This window comes from Pipistrellus kuhlii, unplaced genomic scaffold, assembly GCF_014108245.1.
Source record: "Pipistrellus kuhlii isolate mPipKuh1 unplaced genomic scaffold, mPipKuh1.p scaffold_m20_p_6, whole genome shotgun sequence".
Taxonomy (NCBI): domain Eukaryota; kingdom Metazoa; phylum Chordata; class Mammalia; order Chiroptera; family Vespertilionidae; genus Pipistrellus; species Pipistrellus kuhlii.
Window position 1 is genome coordinate 18,031,046 of NW_023425562.1, and position 23,280 is coordinate 18,054,325.

A 23,280-nucleotide genomic window follows, 5' to 3' on the forward strand; every position below is an offset into this window, starting at 1 on the left:
ACTTCATATCAACTGAAGATAATTTTTATAGGTAAACTCAGGCACAACAACTAAAGTAAGCAAAGATATTTATTGAGGTTTAAATGTTTGCTTCATTTTCATACAAATTAATTTTAATGCAATTTCTTCAAATTCTTAAACTTTCTTAGGCTTAAATAGGCGTTGGTTCAATCTATGGGAATGAAGTATTGACAAAAGGATGCAAATACTGTAGGGATGTGCACCAAGCTGTCTTCTCAAAGCTGTTTTACAATAACTTCCCAAAGTCCCCCTTCTTTTGGGATCCACATATCTGCCCATCTCCTGCCTGTCACAGGCAGTCCTAGGGGGGCTGCTTTCCAACTTACACCATTTGCACCTGGAGTGGTGAAGAGGGTGTCAGATGAAGTTTTTACTGGGGAAACCTTCACTGCCTTTGTCACTGCACTCCTGCCCAAGTGCACCCCTAGATTCACACTGATTCTGAGGCTGAGTCAACACCAAAAAATGGCAGAGTAAGCAGCTTTTATCTTTTACCAAGTATTTCCGGTGGTTATGTTTTTAAACCAAAGTTCCATGTTTATCACGCAATTTTAAAAGTCTCCCAGCTCTACATGTTTCTTAACTAGCATGCCCAACTCCCCACGAATATTTTATTTTGCAGGAAATTTTGAGATGAATGTGGGAACTCTAAAGGTACCTACTTAGGTTCCAAATCTGACTCTCACACTATTGCAGGACCATGTTGCCTCAGTGTCCTCATCAGCAAAATGGGATAATACTAATAGTACCTTCCCCACAAGATTGTGCTGAAGAATAAAGTGCCTAAAATACTTTTTGAAATGTGGTACCATATGAATTATAAGGATTTATTTTTAATTAGATTTCTTTTATTAAATTACTACAAAAATATTACAATTCCTCAGCATTAACTTGCAAATTATTTTCATGATTCTCTTGATGTTTATTATTATATCACTAATTAACATGCTTACATTGCTATTTATTTTTCAGTTTTAGGGACTTGGTTTTATGAAAGATGAAGATGTTCATTCTCACTTTTGCCCCACCATACTCACCCCATGCACATACAACCACACTCATGCACACACACTCATCCATAACCCTCCAATACGGTTAGATCATAATTTGGATGAGATCAACACTCATTATTTACCCTCATATGACCTTTTGTAAATCGTATTTACTTTTCCATTCTAAACTTTCATTTGCTTAATTTTCTACAGAGTTGCCACTAATTCAACCCAAACTATCAATTGTCTGAACCTCTTTTTAAAGTATTCATTGACACCAGGAAGTTATAAATTGTGTCATCTTTTTGAATAAGCTTCTTCCAGAGCCAGTCTGTTTTGATTATACAGTTATCATCCTAGTCTGTTTCTGGGACTCCTAATTATTTGGATGTTGAACTTTCAGTGATGTGGTTTCCTTTTCTTATTGTATATTCATACATTTTTCTATCCTTCATCTTTGTGCATTACTTTCTAGGAGAGCTTTCCGTCTACACATATTTCTGTTTAGCAATAATCAATGAACAGAGAGTCAGAATACATGGAAATTGGCAAGTTCTGTTATCAATCATGTTCGAGGTTGGAGGCAAGTGATTTAGCTCCTCTGGTCTTAATGTCCTCAACTGTAAGCTATAGGAATTGTACTAAACCAGAAACTTCTGAGGTTGGCTAGTTCTATAAAAGTGCCAGAAGCAGATTTCTATCAAGGGCAGAAAGAAATCAGACAACTCCCACCCCTTCACCCTCCAAACAGAGTAGGGTACTTTTGCCTTTTTTCATTTAAGTTTCTAAGATTCTTGTCATTTGATTGCTTTTTGGGGGGACATGTTTCCTCCCCATTTTTTAAACTGGTTTTGGTGATGTCAAAGGTTCTTTTTGTTTCTGAAATCCTGTGACTTGATGTGATACCCCTTCTCTCAAAAGTTCTGACCTCTGAGACTTATAGCATGGAGACCCCACATAGTGACGAGTGATCTGATGCATGTATGAGCACAGTAACAGTCCCTTTCATTACATGACATGAGGTGTCTTCCATGGTTCCTGAACTAGACTGTAGGTGCTGAGAAGTCTTGGCAGTCAGCTCAAATTAATAAAGAAATATGGTAATAGGTAGGTGGTCTCACACTGCAGGCTTAGGAAAGATTATAATAGCTCCGACAGTGTGGAAATGGTCCTTAATTTTTTAAGAAACATGGACTACCTCAGCAGGCGGATGCTTACGGATTACTAATCACAGCTCTGTTAGAAATCAGTTATCCATCATCCCATGTGGACAATGTTGCTGGAGAGAATTTTAGGAGGTTTGAATGCAGAATGCACTGAGAATGCAGCACAAAAAGAGTTATTTCTTCCAGGCAATGAATTGTATTTTGGTCTAGAAGATAAATTGTATCATTAGACATTTTTATGTACTGTCTGGCTGTGTACCGGCACCAATAGCTTCTACTCACCCAATGCTCATTACAAAGCACTAGAAGCAAGTGGCAACTCTTGCCGAGTATCAGGAGACATAGGGAATACTAAAAAATGAGCAGACTCTCTTCCTACTAAACATTTGTACCTAAAAAGAGTGTTCAGCGGGTTCTTACTAATAGAGGAGACTAGGTAATGCCAGACAAATTAGGGAAACAATTACACAAGAATTATGATTATTTCATTTGTGGTATTTTATTATATTTTAATGAAAATTAAAGAATAAATTAAAGTATAACAAATAACTAGAGTTCAAAGAGGAGAAAATGTTGCTTAAACAGTGGAAAGAGAATGTACTTAAACATGCAAAGCAATCTTTCTCCAAAGCAAAAGGGCTAATTCAATAGTAAATATGACCTGTGACATTATAGTTGACCCTTGAACAATGCAGGGTAAGTGACACCAACCCCCTGCAGAGTTGAAAATTAGTGTATAACTTTTGACTCCCCCAAACTTCACTACTAATAGCCTATTCATGCCCTGAAGCCTTACTTATAATATAAACAGTCAATTAACACATATTCTATATATTTTATGTATTATATAATGTATTTTTAGAATAGTAAGGTAAGTGAAATATTACTTAAAAATTCTAAGAAAGATAAAATACATTTATAGTATTTATTGAAAAAATATGTATATGAACTGGGCCTGCACAGTTCAAACTTGTGGCTTTTCAAGGGTCAACTGTAATAAAAAAATAGGATTATAATTTTTATTTAAAAATATTTTATTTTACAATTAACTTACTTTTAGGATACAAATGGAAGCATGCAGAAAAATAAAAATATAGAAACACTAGTACTATTATACTTTTTCATTCTTTCTGAGCTAGTAATTTTTTTTACATCTTATTTTACAAGGTTGTAGATATGGTTAAGATGGGTGGTTCTTAAACTTTAGTATCAGATCCACCTGGGCAGCTTGATAAAGCACAAATGAGGGACACCCCAAACTTCTGACGCATTAGGCCTTCTTGGGGTTCCACTTCTAACAAGGATGCCAATACAACTGGTCTGCTGATTGGCTATTTGAAGCAAGAATAGAGTTCAAGCTTACAGATTCCTAAATATAGTGAGCCAGACCTCATGCCTTCATTATTTCTTCCCAATGATTCTACAAAATAAAAAGTGATTGATTTATACCAATAAATCAAATGAATTTATATTATCTACGAAGACAGATGGTATGATACCAAAGAAAAAAACAATCACTGAAGTTATTTGTTTTTCTTTTAATCACCAAAGTTGCAAAAATCTAGTTACTCAGTCATGGGAACCAAGAAAATCCTTTCAGGCCTAGAAAATCACTCGCTGGCTCATTGTCTTTCATCACCATGTTTTACTCATCCGAAAGATAGAGTGTGAACTACAAATCTGTGAGTCTTATATCTGTTAATTATTGACTAGAAGAAGACTTTATGGAAAATGGTGGGTTTCAGCTTTGATAAATAATGGGTTTGATTCTGCCCAATGACAGATGTGTGTAATTCTCATTAAAGTCAGTGGCAGTTGCACAAAAACATCAAAGCAAAACAGTGTCTTTTACAGAATGTTCTCATTTGGTAAATTATTCACTATCTCCCCAACAGTAGAAACATATGCTATTGTTCTCCGTGGGGAATAAGAAAAACTCTCTCAGGCAGGATATAGTTTCACATTTGTGACTTGGAATGTGCAACTAAGATATGGCATAAAAAGTTTCCACTCCAAAACCCTTAAATGGATAGGAATTAATAACTGTATTGAACACTGCCATACTTGCGCTATGGAGCAAAAGGATTAGTGGATACCTGGATAGATACCTGCTTATCTCTGGATTTTCCAAATATCAATCCAGTCCAATGGTCTTTGCTAAAATGTGGCAACTGCCAAAAGCATTACAACCAGTGACTGAGACATCCAAAGGGAACATGGTCATTGAAAAACGTAGATGCAGCTGATACAGTTAATACGTAGATTTAAGTATTAAGCAGCACGTTAGGAGACTGAACTGAATTCTTGTCCTCATTTTACCATTGAGAGTCTCTGCACCTAGAAATGTTTCAGTTAACATGTCTATAAAATGGAGAAAATACTGGCTGTCTATTCTGTTTCCCTGAGAAGCTGTGGTGAGCAATAATGGAAAACATGTTGAAATAATCAAAAGCACTAAATTAATTAGAAAAATAAGCAAATTACCACTGTCAGGGCTCTTACATAAATACATAAACCTTTCTCTCTGATGGTCAGGCTAGGTTTGTGGGGAGATGAGTCTCCTTTAACACAGTTAGCCTTTCAAAACCTGAGGTCTTCTGTGATGACACATATTTAATCATTAAACACAATGATGGTCAAGGTCAGGGTGTCTGTGCATATGACCAACTGTCCCAACCCAACCAAATGTTTCTCTAATTCTTCATCAGCAGTATGTTTTCATAAACTTGAGGAAACTAAGAAAGAAAAAAAACCCCATAGATAAGTAAAAGACTGTTTTATATTTATTCTTTGTTTGTTTGTTGCACCACCATTCTCACAATTAGACCTCACTTTTGAGACTCTTTGTTTAACTGCATTTTTTCCCCTCAGATACTCGAATGCTCTATAATTATTTGTGGTTCACAGCATAACTTTTAATTAGAAATGGATGTTTATAAATAAAACTCAAACTTTAATAAAGCAGCAGTACTTGAGAAGGTGGAAACAAAGTCAATGCAAGTAGTATTTTCTTCCTCCAATAGGAAAGCACTACTGTAAGTGATTAGAATCCTACCTGATGTAGAACAGCACGATCGGGGAATAAGTAGGAGTATTTTCAGCGTGTTCATCATTGGCATCGGTGAAAGACAACCAGAGAGAGGAACATGCATAAATAAACTAGATTTGACTGCTGCTTCTTCAGTTCTCTTGAAGTCCTCAGGCAAAATGGCATTGAACTGTCATTGACTGCTGTTTGATCTGTGGGCTCTGCCCAAGTTTATTTTGAAATGCTGTGCAAGTCTTATTCTATAGACGCTGGGATGTGATTATTTAAATGCAAAGTTGCAAGCAACAGTGAAACCACCTGCTCTGTATTGCTGTTTCTAGGTGGGAGGCCTCTGTAAGACTGGGGTCAAAGAGGCTCATTCTGCATGCCCCCATGTGGAAAGGATGTCAAAGTGGCCTTAGAGATCTGGCACAATTGGGAGCATATTTGGGAAAGAGGGATTTCATGATATAACTTCAGAAAGACACTGTTTCCTTCCTCCTCTTCCTAGTCCTGTCTTCCTCATCCTGCTCCCCCTCCCACCCTTCTCCTCGTCCCTCCTCTCCTGTTTTCCTCCTCTTCCCCCTCTTTCCCCCGGCTCTTCTATTTCTTCTCTATATGTTTTTAGAGCCATGGATATTGTTGGTGTCATGACTAACGTTCCCTTATAGATGCCCGAACCCCCCATCTCTGCTTCTATTACAGTGTTTCTTAAACATCACTGTGCTCAGGAATCCCTTGGGGAACATGCTGATTCTGATTCAGGAGGTTTGAAATAGGGAGAGATTCTGCATTCAGACAAGCTCCCAGATGATTCTGATGCTCTGTGATCCTAAGAAAAGTATAGAGTTTAGATTTATACTAACATTTGGGTTTAAAACGGGTAGCTCAAAATTTTTTAAAAATATATTTTTATTGATTTCAGAGAGGGAGAGATAGAAACACCAATGATGAGAAGGAATCATTTATCAGTGGTATTCTGCATTCTTACGCCCCACGCCCACATTGGGGATTGAGTCTACAGCCCAGGCATGTGCCCTGATGTGGAATTGAACCGTGACCTCCTGGTTTATAGGCCAACACTCAAACACTGAGCAACACTGGTTGGACTCAAAAAGATTTAAAGTGAAAGACTCATATCATAATCTATATCGTTTTTCTGTAGTTATCATTACATATTAAATATGTCTTTTTTTCTGCAAAATACAGTAAAGTTTTGATAGTAAAACTGGAGGACAGAGAGACTGCTGGAGGAAAAGTTAAACTAAATGCATGAAGGAAGAGAGAGAGAAATATTATGTGGTGCAACTTCAAAATTACGAGAAGTAAATCTTTCTGTCAAATTAAGTGGATTGATTCTCAATAGCCTATGTCTTGGAGGTGGGAAGCAGTAATTCCTGGCCTTAATTCTACTGACTCCTGGCAGGAGACTTTTGACTTTTTAGCTATTTTATTCACAATGGACATTTCTGTTACTGGGCTCCCACTTCGATTCAGATGTGAAGGATTGATTGCTGCTCCCCACCTCCACTCTGCTCCATGTGAAGAGCAGCTTCCGTGGTCAGGCTACCAGACAGGATCCCTGAGAGGGAAGCTGCACCTTGGACAGAGTCCCTTCATCTGTGCTTCCCGAGTTGAGGAGTCTAAGACCCCACGTTGCGCATCACGAGTGTGACCTCCTCTGAGCCCGCTCTCTCTTTTTACATGTTGCTCCTACAGTCAGTGCGGAGCACCGATGCTTCTCTTTTTACACACATTCATTGTGTACAAAGTACATATTTTGACAGAGTCGTCTTCTTTTATAAGTTTACTGTAAACACAATTAGAGCAGATATAAATCAAAGCGATGGCAGTCCTTCAGACTGGTTTTTGAAGTTCCCAGGAGTGCTGTCGGGCTCTTTAATTGCTTACTAATGGAAAAATATCATTGTTAGCAAAGCATAAATCATGGCAATTTTGGCCCATGGGAGGCTAAAAGCAGCACAAGATGTGATAATTAAAATATACTAATAGATCTGGCAATTTCTATAATAGGAGCTTTTAACAAGTAGGAAAAATGGCATCTCTCTTTGCAGTGAGGCAACAAATAAAAAATGGCATTTTCTTGATGCAAAAAGAGATTACCTACTCAAAACAAAAACAAAACAAAACAAAACAAAAAACCAACAACAAAAAGAAACAGAAACAGTCTGTTTTTGCCTCTCATTCTTTTTGTTTTTCTGGCCATAGGGCAGCTTATGAATACAGCTTCAGGTTGAGAATAGCTTCAGACCTTCTAAGAACTAGACAGATCTTTAGTTTGGAACCTATTCTTTTTTAATGACTAGAAAACTGTGACTAAGGGACAAAGTGCCTGGCCTTAGTGGGGAGCAGAGCTGGGGCTAGAAATCTTTCCATTCAGGTAGCCTCGTCCTTCATTTAAGATGCTCACATCTTCAAACCACACACCTTATTTATTTATTTATTTATTTATTTATTTATTTATTTATTTAATTTTACAAATCCACCTCCCTTTTCAGTGCTGTCTGATACATATTTTAAGCCACATTGGTGCTGGAATCATTGACAAAACTTGGTTTGCTCAGTAAAAAATTATTAGACTTTAAATACTAAGAACAAAGGACCCTGCACCTCCTCTTGAAGGAGAGGAACAGGATTTTCTTCCCAGACCAACACTGGGGTCTCTAAAGTGAAAAGAGAGGTCTGTGTTGAACTGAGGAGTGTTATGCCTTTTAGACCTGATGTTCAGGAGCTGTGTGCAAAACAACAAAAAGTACTCTACTTTCCCCTTGATGCATATGTAAATTCAATTAGCACTCATTAGAATGATGTACGCACAGGAGGGGACAAGCAGCTTCAGTTCTGCTTAACACCTGTCCAATTTTTCACCAAAGGCTCCAGAATGGTTCAGACCATGAATTTTTTCTTTTGTTTCACTAACTTATTTCCCTCTTTTTTGTTATATGCTCTCTATTTACTCATTTATCCCTTAGTGAGAGCACCTGCTATATAGTATATGTTATATGTCAGTGCTCTGTGCCAGGTAATAGCAATAGAAGATCATCATACCCACATTGAATTATCCCCATGGAATTCATAGTCTGGTGTAGGAGAAATACAGAAGTAAAAAACATGCAAACATATACATATCAAATTTCAAATTGTGGTGCAATCCATGAAAGGAAATCTATGTGCAGAAAGCAAACATGCTTAGGTATTTATAGGGTGATATGGGAGTAACAGGTAAGCTAGGGAAATAAAACTTCATATAAAGAGAAAAGGGGGCTCTGACCGGTTTGGCTCAGTGGATGGAGTGTCGGCCTGAGGACTGAAAGATTCCAGGTTCAATTCTGGTCAAGGGCATGTGCCTGGGTTGTGGGAACATCCCCAGTGGGAGGTATGCAGGAGGCAGCTGATCAATGTTTCTAATTCTCTACCTCTCTCCCTTCCTCTCTGTAAAAAATCAACTATATATATATATATATATATATATATATATATATATATATATATACTTTTTTTTTTAAGAGAGAAAGGGGGTGAGTTGTGGGCAAGGTCAGCCTATTGGGGGAATAAAAGGGAGTAGATCATGAAGCTGGAGCATAGAAAGTGAGGGACCCAGAAGCACAAAAAAAGGTAAAAAACTGGGCAGGGAGCAGACCTAGGTCCAAGCAAAAAGTTTTAATATTTCTTTATAATGGAAAGTTGTTCAAGGATTCTAAGCGAAGATTGCTATCAGTTTAACTGTAAATGATTTCCTCCCCTATAGTAGTGGTCATGTGAATGGATGTGTGATCAGTTGGCATAGAACTGTACACACCCATTGTACCATTGTTAATTTTCTGGTATTAATGCTCATTGTAGCTATGGGAGAAAATACTATTAAGGAAACTGAGTGAAGGATACATGGGAATCTCTCTGAATTATTTTTGCAGCTTCCTATAAATCTGCAAATATTTCAAAGTTAAAAAATATTGTCTAGATGCTTGCAGAGAGTGGAATATAGTGGCATGAGCTCAAGGGGAGACCAGCGAGGAGGCCTTTTCAATAGTACTGATGAGAGGTGGTCCAGACTGCGGTGGTGGCAATAGAGACAGAGAAATGGATGGGCAGGGTGGGTAGATATCAGGATATCTATCTATCTATCTGTAACATATATGTTATATATGTCAGGGTGTGTGTGTGTGCGTGTGTGTGTGTGTGTGTGTGTGTGTGACTTACTGAAATATTAGATGTAGGAAATAGGGGAAAGGAAACTCAAGCATACTCAGGATTTTCACTTCCGCAATGGTTTACAACCTGGAGTTGTTTATTAATTTGAAGATGTCTGGGGAAGAATAGATGTGTGGAGGTTGGGGTGTTTGGAATATGTCTGAGATATTTAAGTGACCATACTTACCTGGAACTCAGAGGAGCACTCTGGGTGGTGATGTAAACTTGATAGTAAACAGGTTATATCAACAGAGGGAAGAACTGTGCCTAAAACCATGCCCAGGGGGACCCCAGTGATTAGAAAAAACAGGAAGGCACAACAGCTAGTGGCATAGAATGAAGCCCAAAGAAGAACATTAATTTTTAAACCAAAGAAAAAAGGAAATTATTTCACAAATGAAGGAATGGAAGATTGTACAGATATCTCTGAAATTTTGAATACAAAATGGGTATTGACTAGATTTGGCAATACAACATGTTGATGATCTCAATAGAGAAATCTGAGGTGTAGTGAACATTTAGGAGAATATACAGAGTAGAGAAATATAGTGATAGCTAGAGATAGATATAGAATCAACATATAAACAATCCCTGACTTGTGCCTTACTATTTTATGATTTTTGAATTTTGATCTTTTCTGGGTTAGCAATATAAGGTACAATAATCTCTTGTAATGCTGGACATTGGCAGTGAGATGCTTTTGTCCAACAAGGCTAATGTAAGTGTTCTGAGCATATTTAAGGTAGGCAGGGATAAGCTATCATGTTTGGTAGGTTAGGTGAATTAAATGCATTTGGTTGTTACCTATTTACTTATTATTATTTTTCTATTGGTCTCAGTGATTTCAATATTTCCTTTTTTTATGCTTTTGTATAAGTTATCATTTTATAGTTATAGTTATTCAAATTTTCACTCTAATAACTTATTAGTTATATATTTATTTACTATTTTGTTTAGTAACTACCGTAGAGATATCCATGTGTGCCTTTGATTTATGATAATTCATATTGCTATCAACAATGGTGAAACCTTTGAATAGTTTAACTGCATTGGTCCCTCCATTTCCTCTGTTTATTGTCATCATGCATTTTAATTCTAAATATAATTTGAAGTCCTTAAGATATTTATCCCCATTGAAATACAGTTACCCACATATTTACTGTTTTACTGTTTCTTTTAAAAAAATATTTTTTATTGATTTTTAACAGAGAGGAAGAGAGCAAGATAGTTAGAAACATCAATGAGAGAGAAACATAGATCAACTGCCTACTACACACCCCTATTGGGGATGTGTCCACAATCAAGATACATGCCGTTGACCGGAATCGAACCTAAGACCCTTCAGTCCACAGGCTGAGCCAAACCGGTTTTGGCATATTTATCCTTTCTGTTTCTACCTGATATTTCCTTCCTTCTTTCCACTTAGAATTCTCTTGTTGCAGGTTTGCTAGTGACAAATACTCAGATTTTGTTTTATTGTTATTCTGAAAATGTTTTTATTTTATCTTTGCTTACATATTAAGTAAGTGTATGTTTGAGTGGTGTAGAATTCTAGGTTAGCAGTTGTTTTATTGTTGTTGTTTTGTTTTGTTTTTTACTTTTATCATTTTTGTTGAGAAACCAGTAGTAAATTTATTATTTTTTCTTTTAGAAAAATGTCTATTATCTCTATTTTTAATGTGTTTTTCTGGGTTTTGGCTTTAGCAATTTCACTAAGTGTGTGTGTGTGTGTGTGTGTGTGTGTTGGTGTTGTTTTACTTGGAGTTCACTGAGATTATTTAGCGATATTATTACTCATCTTGATGACAACCCAGCCATTAAGTTAATATTCTTTCAATTTGGAAAATTCTTAGCCATTATGTCTTCAGCTACTGCTTTTGCCTCTTTTTCCCTCTCTCAATGGTATTCTAGAGTGCCACCATCTTTTACTTACTTTTCTATATTTTTCATTTAAAAAAAAAATGCGGAGCTTTTCCATTGACTTTCTTCATTTTATTAGGCTTGTTTTATGTAGTGTCTAATTGGCTGATAAACTCATTTATTGGGTTCTTAATATTAGTTGTTATGTTTTATAGTTCCAGCATTTTCATTGGACTCTCTTTACACATTTCAATTATCTAGTGAAAATAGCCATTCTTTGCATCTGTTATATTCAACTTGTTTTTTATTTTTTTCAACTTTGAATTAAATTACCTGGTTCTCTGTGGGCCTATTTCTATTAACTTTTTAAAAAAATAGTTATAGCTGAAACCAGTTTGGCTCAGTGGTAGAGTGTCAGTCTGCAGACTGAAAGGTCCCAGGTTCGATTCTGGTCAAGGGCATGTACCTGGATTGCAGGCACATCCCCAGTAGGAGGTGTGCAAGAGGCAGCTGGTCAATGTTTCTCTCTCATCAACATTTCTAACTCTCTATCTCTCTCCCTTCCTCTCTGTGAATAATCAATAAAATATATTTAAAAAAAATAGTTATATTGTCCTCTATCTTGTCAAGTACTTTTTAATTAAATGCTAAATAGTGTGTGTGTGTGTGTGTGTGTGTGTGTGTCTGTCTGTCTATAATATAGACTCTATATTAATAAATGAGGAATATGCAAATTGTCCATACCTCCACAACACCCACCAGCCAATCAGGAGTGAGTATGCAAATTAACCTGACAAAGATTGTGGACTAATTTGCATATGCAGTTTTGGAGTGAAGATTGATGGCTCTGGCTTGAGTGAAGACTGAAGATGACTGAAGGCTGAAGAGGCTTGGCTTTTCGGCTGTAGGTGGAGTGAAGTCCTGGGTCCTGTCTGCTGGAGGAAAACTGGTGCTGGCAGCCAGAGGAAGGAAGGCCTATTGCACGAATCTTCGTGCAATGGGCCTCATACATATGTGTGTGTGTGTGTGTGTGTGTGTGTGTGTGTGTGTGTGTTTATTTATGTCCTGTTATCTGCCCAGAGGTTTTACTTATTTCTCTGCTAGAAAGATAGAGTAGAAGCTGAATCATGACTGAATTGTGTTTTCCCTTAACTTGCTTTTATTCATAGGAGGCAGTTCTGCAGGGCTTTCAAAAAAGAGCCTGGTGTGATCACTTGGACCCCTCCCCTGATGAGTCTCACACTCTAATCCCTGTCTCTTCATCAGCCAAGGGCTATCAGAAAACTTTAATTTGCTTCCTATCAGCTTTGTTACTATAATAGCTTTTTATCCTCCCATCAAACTTTGTCTTGAGGAGAAAACTGACATTGTCTCAGCCTTCTGTCCCTCTTCTCAGTAGGACTCTTAACTGTACCATTCTTCATTTCTGTCTCTATAAGACCCAAGAAAAAGTTCTCGTGGTTTCTCTGACCCCACCTATAGCCCTCTGTTCTGGCAAAGCCTGACTTCTTAGTTTCCTGCCCTGCACCAAGAATTGCAGATACCCAATGAAAAGGCTTCTAAAGAACATCAGCTCACTTTCATAAAGTTCTCCTCTTTCTGAAATCTTGACCCCTTTCATTCTCATTGCTTCTGCAAAAACCTGATACCTTTAAGCAAGTTTTTTTTTCCTCCCCCCCCCCCCCAACTTTTCCAGTTTGTCTTGGCAGAACCTATGGTTGGCTATAGGATATTTCCTATTACTGAGAAGCAAACATTCCAAAACAATGCCATTTTACAAAATAAATAATCTGAAGGGGTTTTGCACATCAATTGAGGAGTGCGTTTGGGAAATTTTGAAGGCTTTTCAGGCTGGCTACATTTCTTGCATTCTGGAAGTTTGTGAAGCACTGATATGGACAAATTGTCAGCTGGCATCAGGAAATTCCAACCCTGGCTAAGTCGCTTACTGTCTGTGCATCTGTGACCAAAGTACTAGATCTCTCCTCACCTCACTTTCCTCATCTGTTAAATGGGGAGAGATAAACTTGCTTCTTATGCTTGTAAGGATTATGAAGGAAGATTGTATTTATTGATTGCTAATTTTTATTATAATAAACTAGGAGCCCAGCGCAGGATTTGAAATTGTGTGCTGCCTCCCACCCTCGAGTTGCTGGTCTGGCCCTGCCTCACTCCCATGGCCCCAAAGCAGCCGTGACTGCTGCCAGACCGGCTCTGCCTTCCTCTCTGGCCCTTGAAGCAGCTGTGGCCACTGCTGATCAGGCCCTCCCCCAGTGCAGGCATGCAGAGGCCTCTGCCACCTGCCCCCAAAGCTTAGCATGCAACCTCCTCCTATCTGGCCGACCCCTAGGGCATCCTGGTTAATTAGCATATTTCTCTTAAAAAATATATATATAACTTATGTATATTATTTCCTTATGTATATTATCTTACTTTAATATGCTACATACCCTACTACTTACTAAGGATTCAGCAAGGGGTAACAATATTATTACTCATCTTGATTACAACCCAATCTCTGTGTTGACTTCAGGTGAAATTGCTAAGCACCCCATTGTTCTATTCCTCATACCTTACTCTTTTAGGTACAGGATGTGGATGATGTAAATACAAGTCAAATAAAATTATTTAATGGTGACACATACAGTTGGTGCTGCCATTAGCAATAAAAAATGTATAATTAAACAAAAATCACAAAAAGTAAAGCTCATTGTTCATACTTGGATACTCAGGATAATGTCGAACTATGCAGTATGTTTTTCCACATCTACTTTTTTTTTTTTTTAAATAGCATAGCTAATTTTACAGGGGAGCTGAAGAGGCACTATATGCTAAGACGTCAGAAAGGTATTAGCATTAAATTCTAATGGTTTTACTTTGTGGTTGACATGACATGTTGGGCCTCTGCCTGGTGAATTTTCACCGAACCACTTGCACCTGTGTGGTTCAAAGTTGGGGTGCAGTAGCATGGGTGGCAGCAGCTCCTGGGGTGGTGGTATTTGCACTCTGTTTTGCCTACCCTGTATATCTGATCTGATGACATCTCCTAAGGAGTCAGTGGCGGGAGGACATGAATATAAAATCATGGCAAATACAGCCCGCATTTCAATGAGCTGAGACTGCTGTTACCTTACCATTAATTTTGTGGCCTTTGGGGCTTTGACAGGCGATGTCTAATATGTTTCTCATCAGTTTAAATCTCAGTATTCACTTTTAGATGTCTTACCCTAAAAGCTTTTGTTAAAAAGAGAATTGTGTTTATTCACACCATAAAGAATTGCCCTTTTTTGCATCTTCAAAAAAAGATATTTGGGTATAACATATAAAGGAAACAAGCCACTTTACATATAATGAAATATAATTATCAAAGGAACAATATCATTAGAAAAAAATGAATCATTATCTTAATGTAGGTTACTAACTTTCAGGCTTTTTTTTTTAAACATATTTTTTTTTTATTGATTTCAGAGAGGAAAGGAGAAACAGAGAGATAGAAACATCAATGATGAGAGAATCACTGGTCAGCTGCCTCCTGCAGGCCCCCAAACTGGGGATCAAGCCTGCAACCTAGGCATGAGCCCTGATTGGGAATGAAACTGTGACCTCCTGGTTCATACATCCATGCTCAACCACTGAGCCATGCTGGCCTGATTAACTTTCAGTTTGACTTAGTTTACCTCCTTTATAGTGGCTTTCATATTGTCAACACATAAACTAGAGGTTCTCTTTCTGTCCTTGTCCTACCCATCCTCTGTTAAGGACTGCTTTTTACAGTTTAAGATGAATCCCAAGATAATTGTTTTAGTAATCGGTGCTGATTATCCAACCAACCAGATAATTACAGATGTTCCTCTTCAGTGTTTCCCAAAGTGTGGTACGTGTACCCCCAAGGGTATGGGAAGAGTTTGGTGGGGATATACACTGCACCGTGCTTAGCTGTACCTAATTCTACGTTCTCATGAGTACAAGGGGTACTCAGCGTTACGAAAATTATAGAAGGGGTGCACATATGTCAAAAGTTTGGGAAACATTGCATGATCTGATAAATTGGTCTGAACCTTCCTAGTCATGTGGTGGCCCCGGTACAGTAACAGCACCACCACCAGGAGCTCATGGGAAGTGCAGCCCCTCCAGTTCCATCCCAGAGGGTGGAATGAGAATCCTCTCTGTAACCAGAGCCCCTGGAGATACATATGCAGATTAAAGTGTAAGAGGAACCCTAGACCCAGGATTGACATTTTTTTTCTAAAGGGCCAGAGAGTAAACAAATATTTTGGTTTCTTTTGGGGCCAAACAGTCTGTAGCAATTCCTCAGCTCTCCTGTGAGAGCTTGAAAGGATCCCTGGACAGCACAAGAGAATGCGTGTGGCCATGCTCCATTACAGATTTACTTATGGACGCTGACATTCTAATTTTATCTAATTTTCACATGTCACAAAATGTGATTCTTCTTTTGCTTCTCCCCCCCCCCCCCCCCCCCCCCCCCACACACATACACACACAACCATTTAACTGTGTAAACCATTCTTAGCTCATGAGCAATGCAAGAATAAGCGGCAGTTTGGACCTAGTGTGCCAGCCCCTGACCTAAGTTACACCATTGCTTTTCTCCCTTAGGGATGTATTGGGCCTCAGAACCTCCCTTAGCTTATCAGACTAACATATCAAGACACTGTGCATGAAACCTGTGAATGAGGACTTAAACAACAGAAGTTTACTTTTTCACAGTTCTGGGGGCTAGAAGTCCCAGGTGGAGGTTCCCCAGAGCTGGTTTCTGGTGAGAGTGTCCTCCCTGCTTGTAGCCAGGGCAACATTCTGACTGTGTCTTCACAGTGTGGAGAGCAGGAAAGAGGACAGGGACAGGAGAATGGGGAGCTGAGTGAGAGGGAGAGGGCAAGCTCTGGTGTCTTATTATTATTATTTTTTAATCTATTGGGTTGACCCTGGTCAATAAAACCATATACGTTTCAAGTGTCAACTCAACAACACATCATCTGCATACTGCATGGTTCACTCACCGCCCAAATTCAAGTCTCTTCCCACCACCATTTAACCGCCCCCTTTTCCCTCTCCTCCACCTCCCCCACAATGTATCTTTCTTACAAGAACATTAATCTTATTAGGTCAGGATCTTACCCAAATGACTTCATTTAGCCTTAATTACTTTCATAAAGGCCTTGGGTCTAAATACAGCCACATTAGAGAATACTGCTTTAAGATGTGAATTTGGGAGGATGCTATTTAGTCCATGGAAGTGCCCAACATAATTTTTTCACCCTTACCACCCACAATGATCTCCACCCTTGGTGATGTCCCCTTGGTCTTGTTAACTGTGACTCTCCTTTGGTACTTAAATTAAGGCTTATAAATTTATTATCACATATCTCGTTCCTTCAACTGAAGTGTAAGCTCCTTGAAGAAGATAATACTGATCGAGGATTAGGAGCTCAAACAAGTTCCAATTACTGGGTTGGACTGACTAGTTAAAGATTACCAACTAGAAATGGCACAGCCTGAACTTTCCTGCTTAGGGAGGTCATGAAAACATTCTTTAGTCTATTTCCACATCTCCACCTTGGGAAGAGTATGAAGGTCCACCTGTCTTTCTTATGGAGGGATTAGCGACTCATCATTAGAGGCTCATGTTGAAGAGCCAGTGTTTTGTAGTATCTGGCACATGGAGGGGACTTGGCTTTAGTAAAGGCCTGAAGTGTTTAACCTTTACCATTTCACCTACTTTTCTGATGCAATAAGAAGACCAGCTACTCCATCCCTTGGTCTTCCGATAGAGTGTTCTTTCTCCTTTTCTGCACCCCTCTCCTCATTAGGGGCCTATTTAGCAGCCATCATGAACACAAGGTCCTTGCTTAACAAAGACCTTCCAGTGCATTTTATTTACTATTAATGTTGCAACGTTGTCGGCTATCAATCTTAAATATTAGGTCACAGTTGCGTTGATTCTCTAGGGCACCTTTCTGTATTGTTCCCTGCTAGAGATTTCCTAGTGTTTTGTCCCATGTCTTTATAATGACTCCCAAGACAGAGCTTCTCTCACTTGCTTTGGAAATGTTTGCATTAGTGGATCATGGTGCCAGCAGATGGGGACTCGTGTAGAGTCCCCATAAATCATTCTCAAGGGTTATCTATGCCACAGTTACGACTTAAAGCCTGAGGGAAGATTGAATGACTTAGGCATAAACCCATATATCTCATCTGCTTTTCTGGCTTTTAGATTAAATTGATGTGAATTAACACTCTTCCCTGCCTCTACCCTTTTATTTCCTCAGTAAGTTCAACTGGCATTCGGGTCCCTGATTCCATTTGATTTTAGGCATGTGGTGCTCTTCTGGAAACAATTGTCACTAGGTTTTCCGCTCACACCAAGGAGGAATGCAGGTGACAGGGCATGTGACAAACATTCACCACAAAGTGGCTGCACCCTGCATTTCCTCCTGGAGGTGAGTTCTTGAAAAATGCTTACAAACAGTGTAGCCTCCGGCCAGGGGTGTAAAGACACATGCAAAGACTTCATGAATGGCAAGTGAAGACATAGAACAAAAGTGCTTTGAGGAGAATCTATGTATTAGCAACCAGAAGGAATGGCCTCCTAGGGAGGAATTGATATTTCATTCATTCCAGATTATCATGTGGGAAAGCAGGCAGTCCTGTAGGATCTAATTTAGAAGAAATAAAAAAGGAAATGATTAGAAGCATTATACTTTTTGTTGCAGGCAATGCCAAACAAGCTTCCATTTTTGTGAAATTATTTTTGTGCTAATAATTATGCCTCTTTAGCCTCCAGTTCAGTTTCTTGCATATATCCTTCCTGTCTTTTCCATGCCAAAAAAAACAACAAAAAAAAACACCACAACTGTAGATGAAAATAATTTTCTATAAAAAATTAACTCGTGTCATTTAAAATTATGATACATGAACTTGAATATCATTTCTTTAATACTAGAGTGCCAGTGAAATGATTGAAAACTTATTATTGTTTAATCCAGCAGTAAGGAAAGAAGGTTGGAATTCTTCTGTGTGATCTTGTACAAGTGCCTTAGCCCTTTGGACCCTCAATTTTCTCCCCTGCAAGGTGGAGATAAACTATGTATTTTCCTAAGAAATTGAAAGCATTAAGCAATGTCTCCAAAGTGCTTTAAGTAAATGACACATGCACATAGTAGATGGTCAATAATTTGTGATGGTTATCATTATTTCAAATAGTCATAGTGGAGTTTTACAAATAGGCTAATGGGCCACTGATTCTAATATGTCACAGATGTGACCAAATAACTGTGTAACATTAAAAGGAAGGAGAAAAAAGAAGTCATCTCTTAGAGCATCTTGATTGGAAATCTTTGCACATTGCTAATTTTGTATTAGAGATTTTATTCATCGGTTCCTGTTCAGCCAAGTGCATGGTTTACTCGTTATTGCTGGAATGATAAGCAGCAGGATGCTTATGCCTAAAGACTCGCAGGACCCTTTTATTAAAGATGGAGCAGGTATCTGGCAAAGAATCAGAGTATAGTAAATTGTGAAACAAATGATATGCCAGAATCAATTTACTGCACTCCCCAAAGTACAATCGCTTTCTCTTTATCCCTTTCAAGCATGGACTCCTAAGCACACCTCATTTGCATGCATCACACAGAACTGAATGCCTCCTTGTTGTCTCTCTTACGAAGGAGAAGTTTATGCCACAGAAGGTAATGTGAAAAAAGAGAATAGCTATCCAGTCTCATTTCAGTCTTCTGGACTGTCATTGGGGAAAGGGAGAGCAGATGGAATCATCAAGTATCAGTGTGAGGAGGATTCTTGAGAATTGCAGCTGCCTTTTTACTGCTGGGAAACTGAGTCACAGAAATTGGAAGTAGTATGGGTGCCTCCCGAGAAAGGAGGAGTCACATTTACACTATTGCCTATCATGTTTGAGGCCCCCTTTTCTTTTCTCTATAATTTGTTGCTATCAAAATGTCTGAGTGGATATTTCTCCGAATTAGTTGTTGCTTAAGGTAATGTCATAGTTTCTTTAATCTAGAGCAGATGATGCAAACAGACTAATCTGCATTCATCTACTGATTTATGCATGGTTCTTCTTTGTCTTAGGGCTTTCTAGGTTACCCTGATTATCTGGGTGAAGTAATTTAAATCAAAGAGGTGAATGATGTCTTCCCAAGGCCTTCAAAGTTACTTGAGCATCTACTAATTCTTGGAGTAAAGTGAATGGCTAAACAAAAGTTCTTTTTAAAAAAATATAGATTTTATTATTTTTTACAGAGAGGAAGGGAGAGGGATAGAGAGTTAGAAACATGGATGAGAGAGAGACATCGATCAGCTGCCTCCCACACACCCCCTACCGGGGATGTGCCCGCAACCAGTGTACATACCGTTGACCGGAATCAAACCCGGGACCTTTCAGTCCACAGACTGAAGCTCTATCCACTGAGCCAAACTGGTTTCGGCTAAACAAAAGTTCTTAGTGGGGGAAGCCCTGAGATCCTGACTCTCAACTCCACATTTGGACATATATTTAGAAGACACAGCACCTCAGGAACTTGATTTTTATACTCCATGTTGAGCAAGGGTTTGCTTTATAGACATTTCAATGGATATCTTGGTTCTAAGACTTTCTGTTTTAGCAACTTAGAATTAAAGAAATTGTGATCTAGAAGAGGAATATCAGAGAAAACAAAGAAGGAGAAAATACTTCATTCACCTCTGGAGGAACAAGAATATTGAATATGTTTCAAAGACCATGAGATATATGTAAGAACATCCTAACTAATTTTATTCCCATTGTGTGGGTGTCCATCTCTACCAACCTTTCCCATGGAACTATATATCCTGAAATTTCCTTGATTACAAACACTATTTTAAGAATTTGTAATTTTGCGAGTATGTAAGCTTCAAGGAGTGGAGGTAGGAGATATCCTTGTCTGAGAGGAAGGAGGGTTTTTATGATAAAATACACTGGGCCACTGCACTTCCAGAATTGGTCCCACCATCCATTATCCAGGAGTAAAGGATGTTTGCATCATGCCTGTAGAAATAGCAGTGTTGCAAATAGGCAATTCATTGTTGGTTCCAATTTGGAAGCTGACAAATACTTGCTTTATTTCCCTGTCACATGCAAAGTCTATGTTTCTGCCTACACAGCACAAGTCAGGAGCCTACATAATTCTTCTGGGATATTCTAAAAGCCCCAAGGAGGGAGTTTATGCTGTATATATTTGACATTCAGAATCAGAAGAGGAAGTGAATTCAGTGATACTCTGGGAGAATTTCCAAATATTTCAAAACAATGTTTTTGCAGTTCCTCCTATTTGCATTCTTTAGTTTTTGCTGTACTGGTAAATGTTTGCGTTTGTCATACATTTGTCATGTACTTGCCATTTGGGATTTTGATTCAGGAAAATAAACTAATTATTTAGCTGCTTTGCTTCTTAAAGAGGTCAATTTTACCGGAATAGGCTGAAAAGCCAAATCAAACTAGAGATAAATATATTTTATTATCTTGTTTTACCTTTTATTAAAAAAAAATACACATAGCCCTAGCCGGCTTGGCTCAATGGGTAGAGTGTCAGCCCTGCAGACTGAAGGGTCCCAGGTTCGATTCCGGCCAAGGGCACATGCCGATCAGTGAATTCTCTCTCATCATTGATGTTTCTACCTCTCTCTCCTTCTCCCTTCCTCTCTGAAATTAATAAAGAAACATTTAAAAAATACATATAAAAATCTATACTAGCATATTAGTGTCTATTTGACTATTTGATACCAAAGTGAAATATTCCATTTGTAAGGCAATGAAAATAATAGAAATTATAAGTTGAATGACTGTATAACTCATCATCTAAACTAGAATACTTTTGAGAGTGTAAGTTTATCTCATTGCACATGATTTAGGCAAGTTGGAAATGAGTCATCTTTCTTAGTGGTGTGAATGTTGCTGATCTAAAAATTCATGCCCGCTGAAACCAGTTTGGCTCAGTGGATAGAGCTTCAGCCTGTGGACTGAAAGGTCCTGGGTTTGATTCCAGTCAAGGGCATGTACATTGGTTGTGAGCACATCCCCAGTGGGGGGTGTGCAAGTGGCAGTTGATCAATGTTTCTCTCTCATCAATGTTTCTGGCTTTCTATTCCTTTCCCTTCCTTTCTATGAAAAAAATCAATAAAAAATATATTTAAAAAAAATAAAAAATAAAAATAAAAATGCATACACACCCTGGCCGGTGTGTCTCAGTTGGTTGGGTATCTTCCCATGCACCAAAGGATTTGGTTCCCAGTCAGGGCAGGTTGCAGATTCGATTCCTGGTTGGGGCATGTGAGGGAGGCAGACAATAATTGCTTTTCTCTCATGTTGATGTTTCTTTCTCTCTTTCCTTCTCTCTTCCTCTCTCTCTAAAAATTAATTAAAAAAACATTTAAGAAAAATAATAAAAATGCATGCCCTAATATTGTTAAACTATCCATATTGCCCCAATCTATCTACAGATTCAATGAAATCACTATCAAAATTCCAGTGGCGTTTTTCTTATGGAAATGGAACAAACAATCCTAAAATTTCCATGACCTGAATAGCAAAGCAACCTTGAGAAAGAAGAATAAAGTTGGAGGCATTATACTTCTTGATTTCAAACTATACTACAAAGCTAAAGTAATGAAAATAGTGTGGTATTGGTATAAAAACAGACAACCATATAGCTCAATGAAGCAGATTTGAGAGCCCAGAAATAAACCCATGCATCTATGGTCTATCTCTTCTTGGTTTTTATTCCTCCTTCATGTTGACATCTGCAGCCTGCTTCAGTCTCAGAGATCTAATTTTCCTGTTTCCTTCTCTTAATTCTTTTCTCTTTCCTTCCCTTCCCACCTCAAGTTCAGAGGATCTTTGCCAAGTATGTACAGGGGTAAAAAAAAAATCGCTGGACATCCTGGATCATTTATTCTTCTAATATTCCACTTATATGTGGACCAAGCTCCTTCCCTCCATCAATAAGAGCAAAAAATTAGACAACTTTATTCTTTGGTTCTAAAGGAAGTCCTTGCATCTAGCTGTATATGTGGGAAAAGGTCAGAGCCAAGTAAGATGAGATGAGGTGAGTACAGTAAGATAAAGGTAAGACAGCTAAGATAAGGCTGAGATGGCAGGGGACACACTGGTAACCAGAAACTGGCTAGAATTTTATTGTAGTGTTCCATCCCCATTCTGAATTCTTAGAGAGCAGGAAGCAAGTCCATTCACCTTTTATTACTCCTCAGGAAACAGTTAAGTTAAACCAGGAGTAGAGCACAAAGACTTTGGGGTCTTTCCTCAGAGTTATGCCTGATTGGCAGCCCCTGGCTTGGGCTCACTCAGTTTTCCTGGGACAAAATGTATTGGGAGATGTGGAGCAAAGGAAACTAAGCAAGAGCCAGATGTGGGTATCTCAAAATCATAAAGAGTTCACATGAAGAGGTTATTACCATCTTCCTTCTTCCACTATTGTTGGCTCCACCCCACTCCCCATCTTCCCTCAAAGTGGCTCCAGTGTAGGGCTGTAGGAGAAGACAGCCTGCTTCCCCTGCTCTCTACCTAAATCTCGTTTGTGACTGCAGCAACCTGACAATTCCAGTTTAAAGAAATCAGCAACAGCCGAAACCGGTTTGGTTCAGTGGATAGAATATCGGCCTGCGGACTGCAGGGTCCTGGGTCGATTATGGTTAAGAGCATGTACCTTGGTTGCTGGCACATCCCCAGTGAGGGGTGTGCAAGAGGTAGCTGATTGATGATTCTCTCTCATATATGTTTCTAACTCTCTATCCCTCTCTCTTCCTCTCTGTAAAAAATCAATAAAATAAAATAAAAAAATGATATCTTATATAATAGTGAACATTTGCCTTTTATTTCCAAAAATTTTGAAATCATCTCAGAAATACTCAATTTATATTTATGGAACTCCTATTTTTATCTGATTTGAGAGAGAGGAAAGAGGAAGAGAGAGAGAGAGACAGAGAGAGTGAG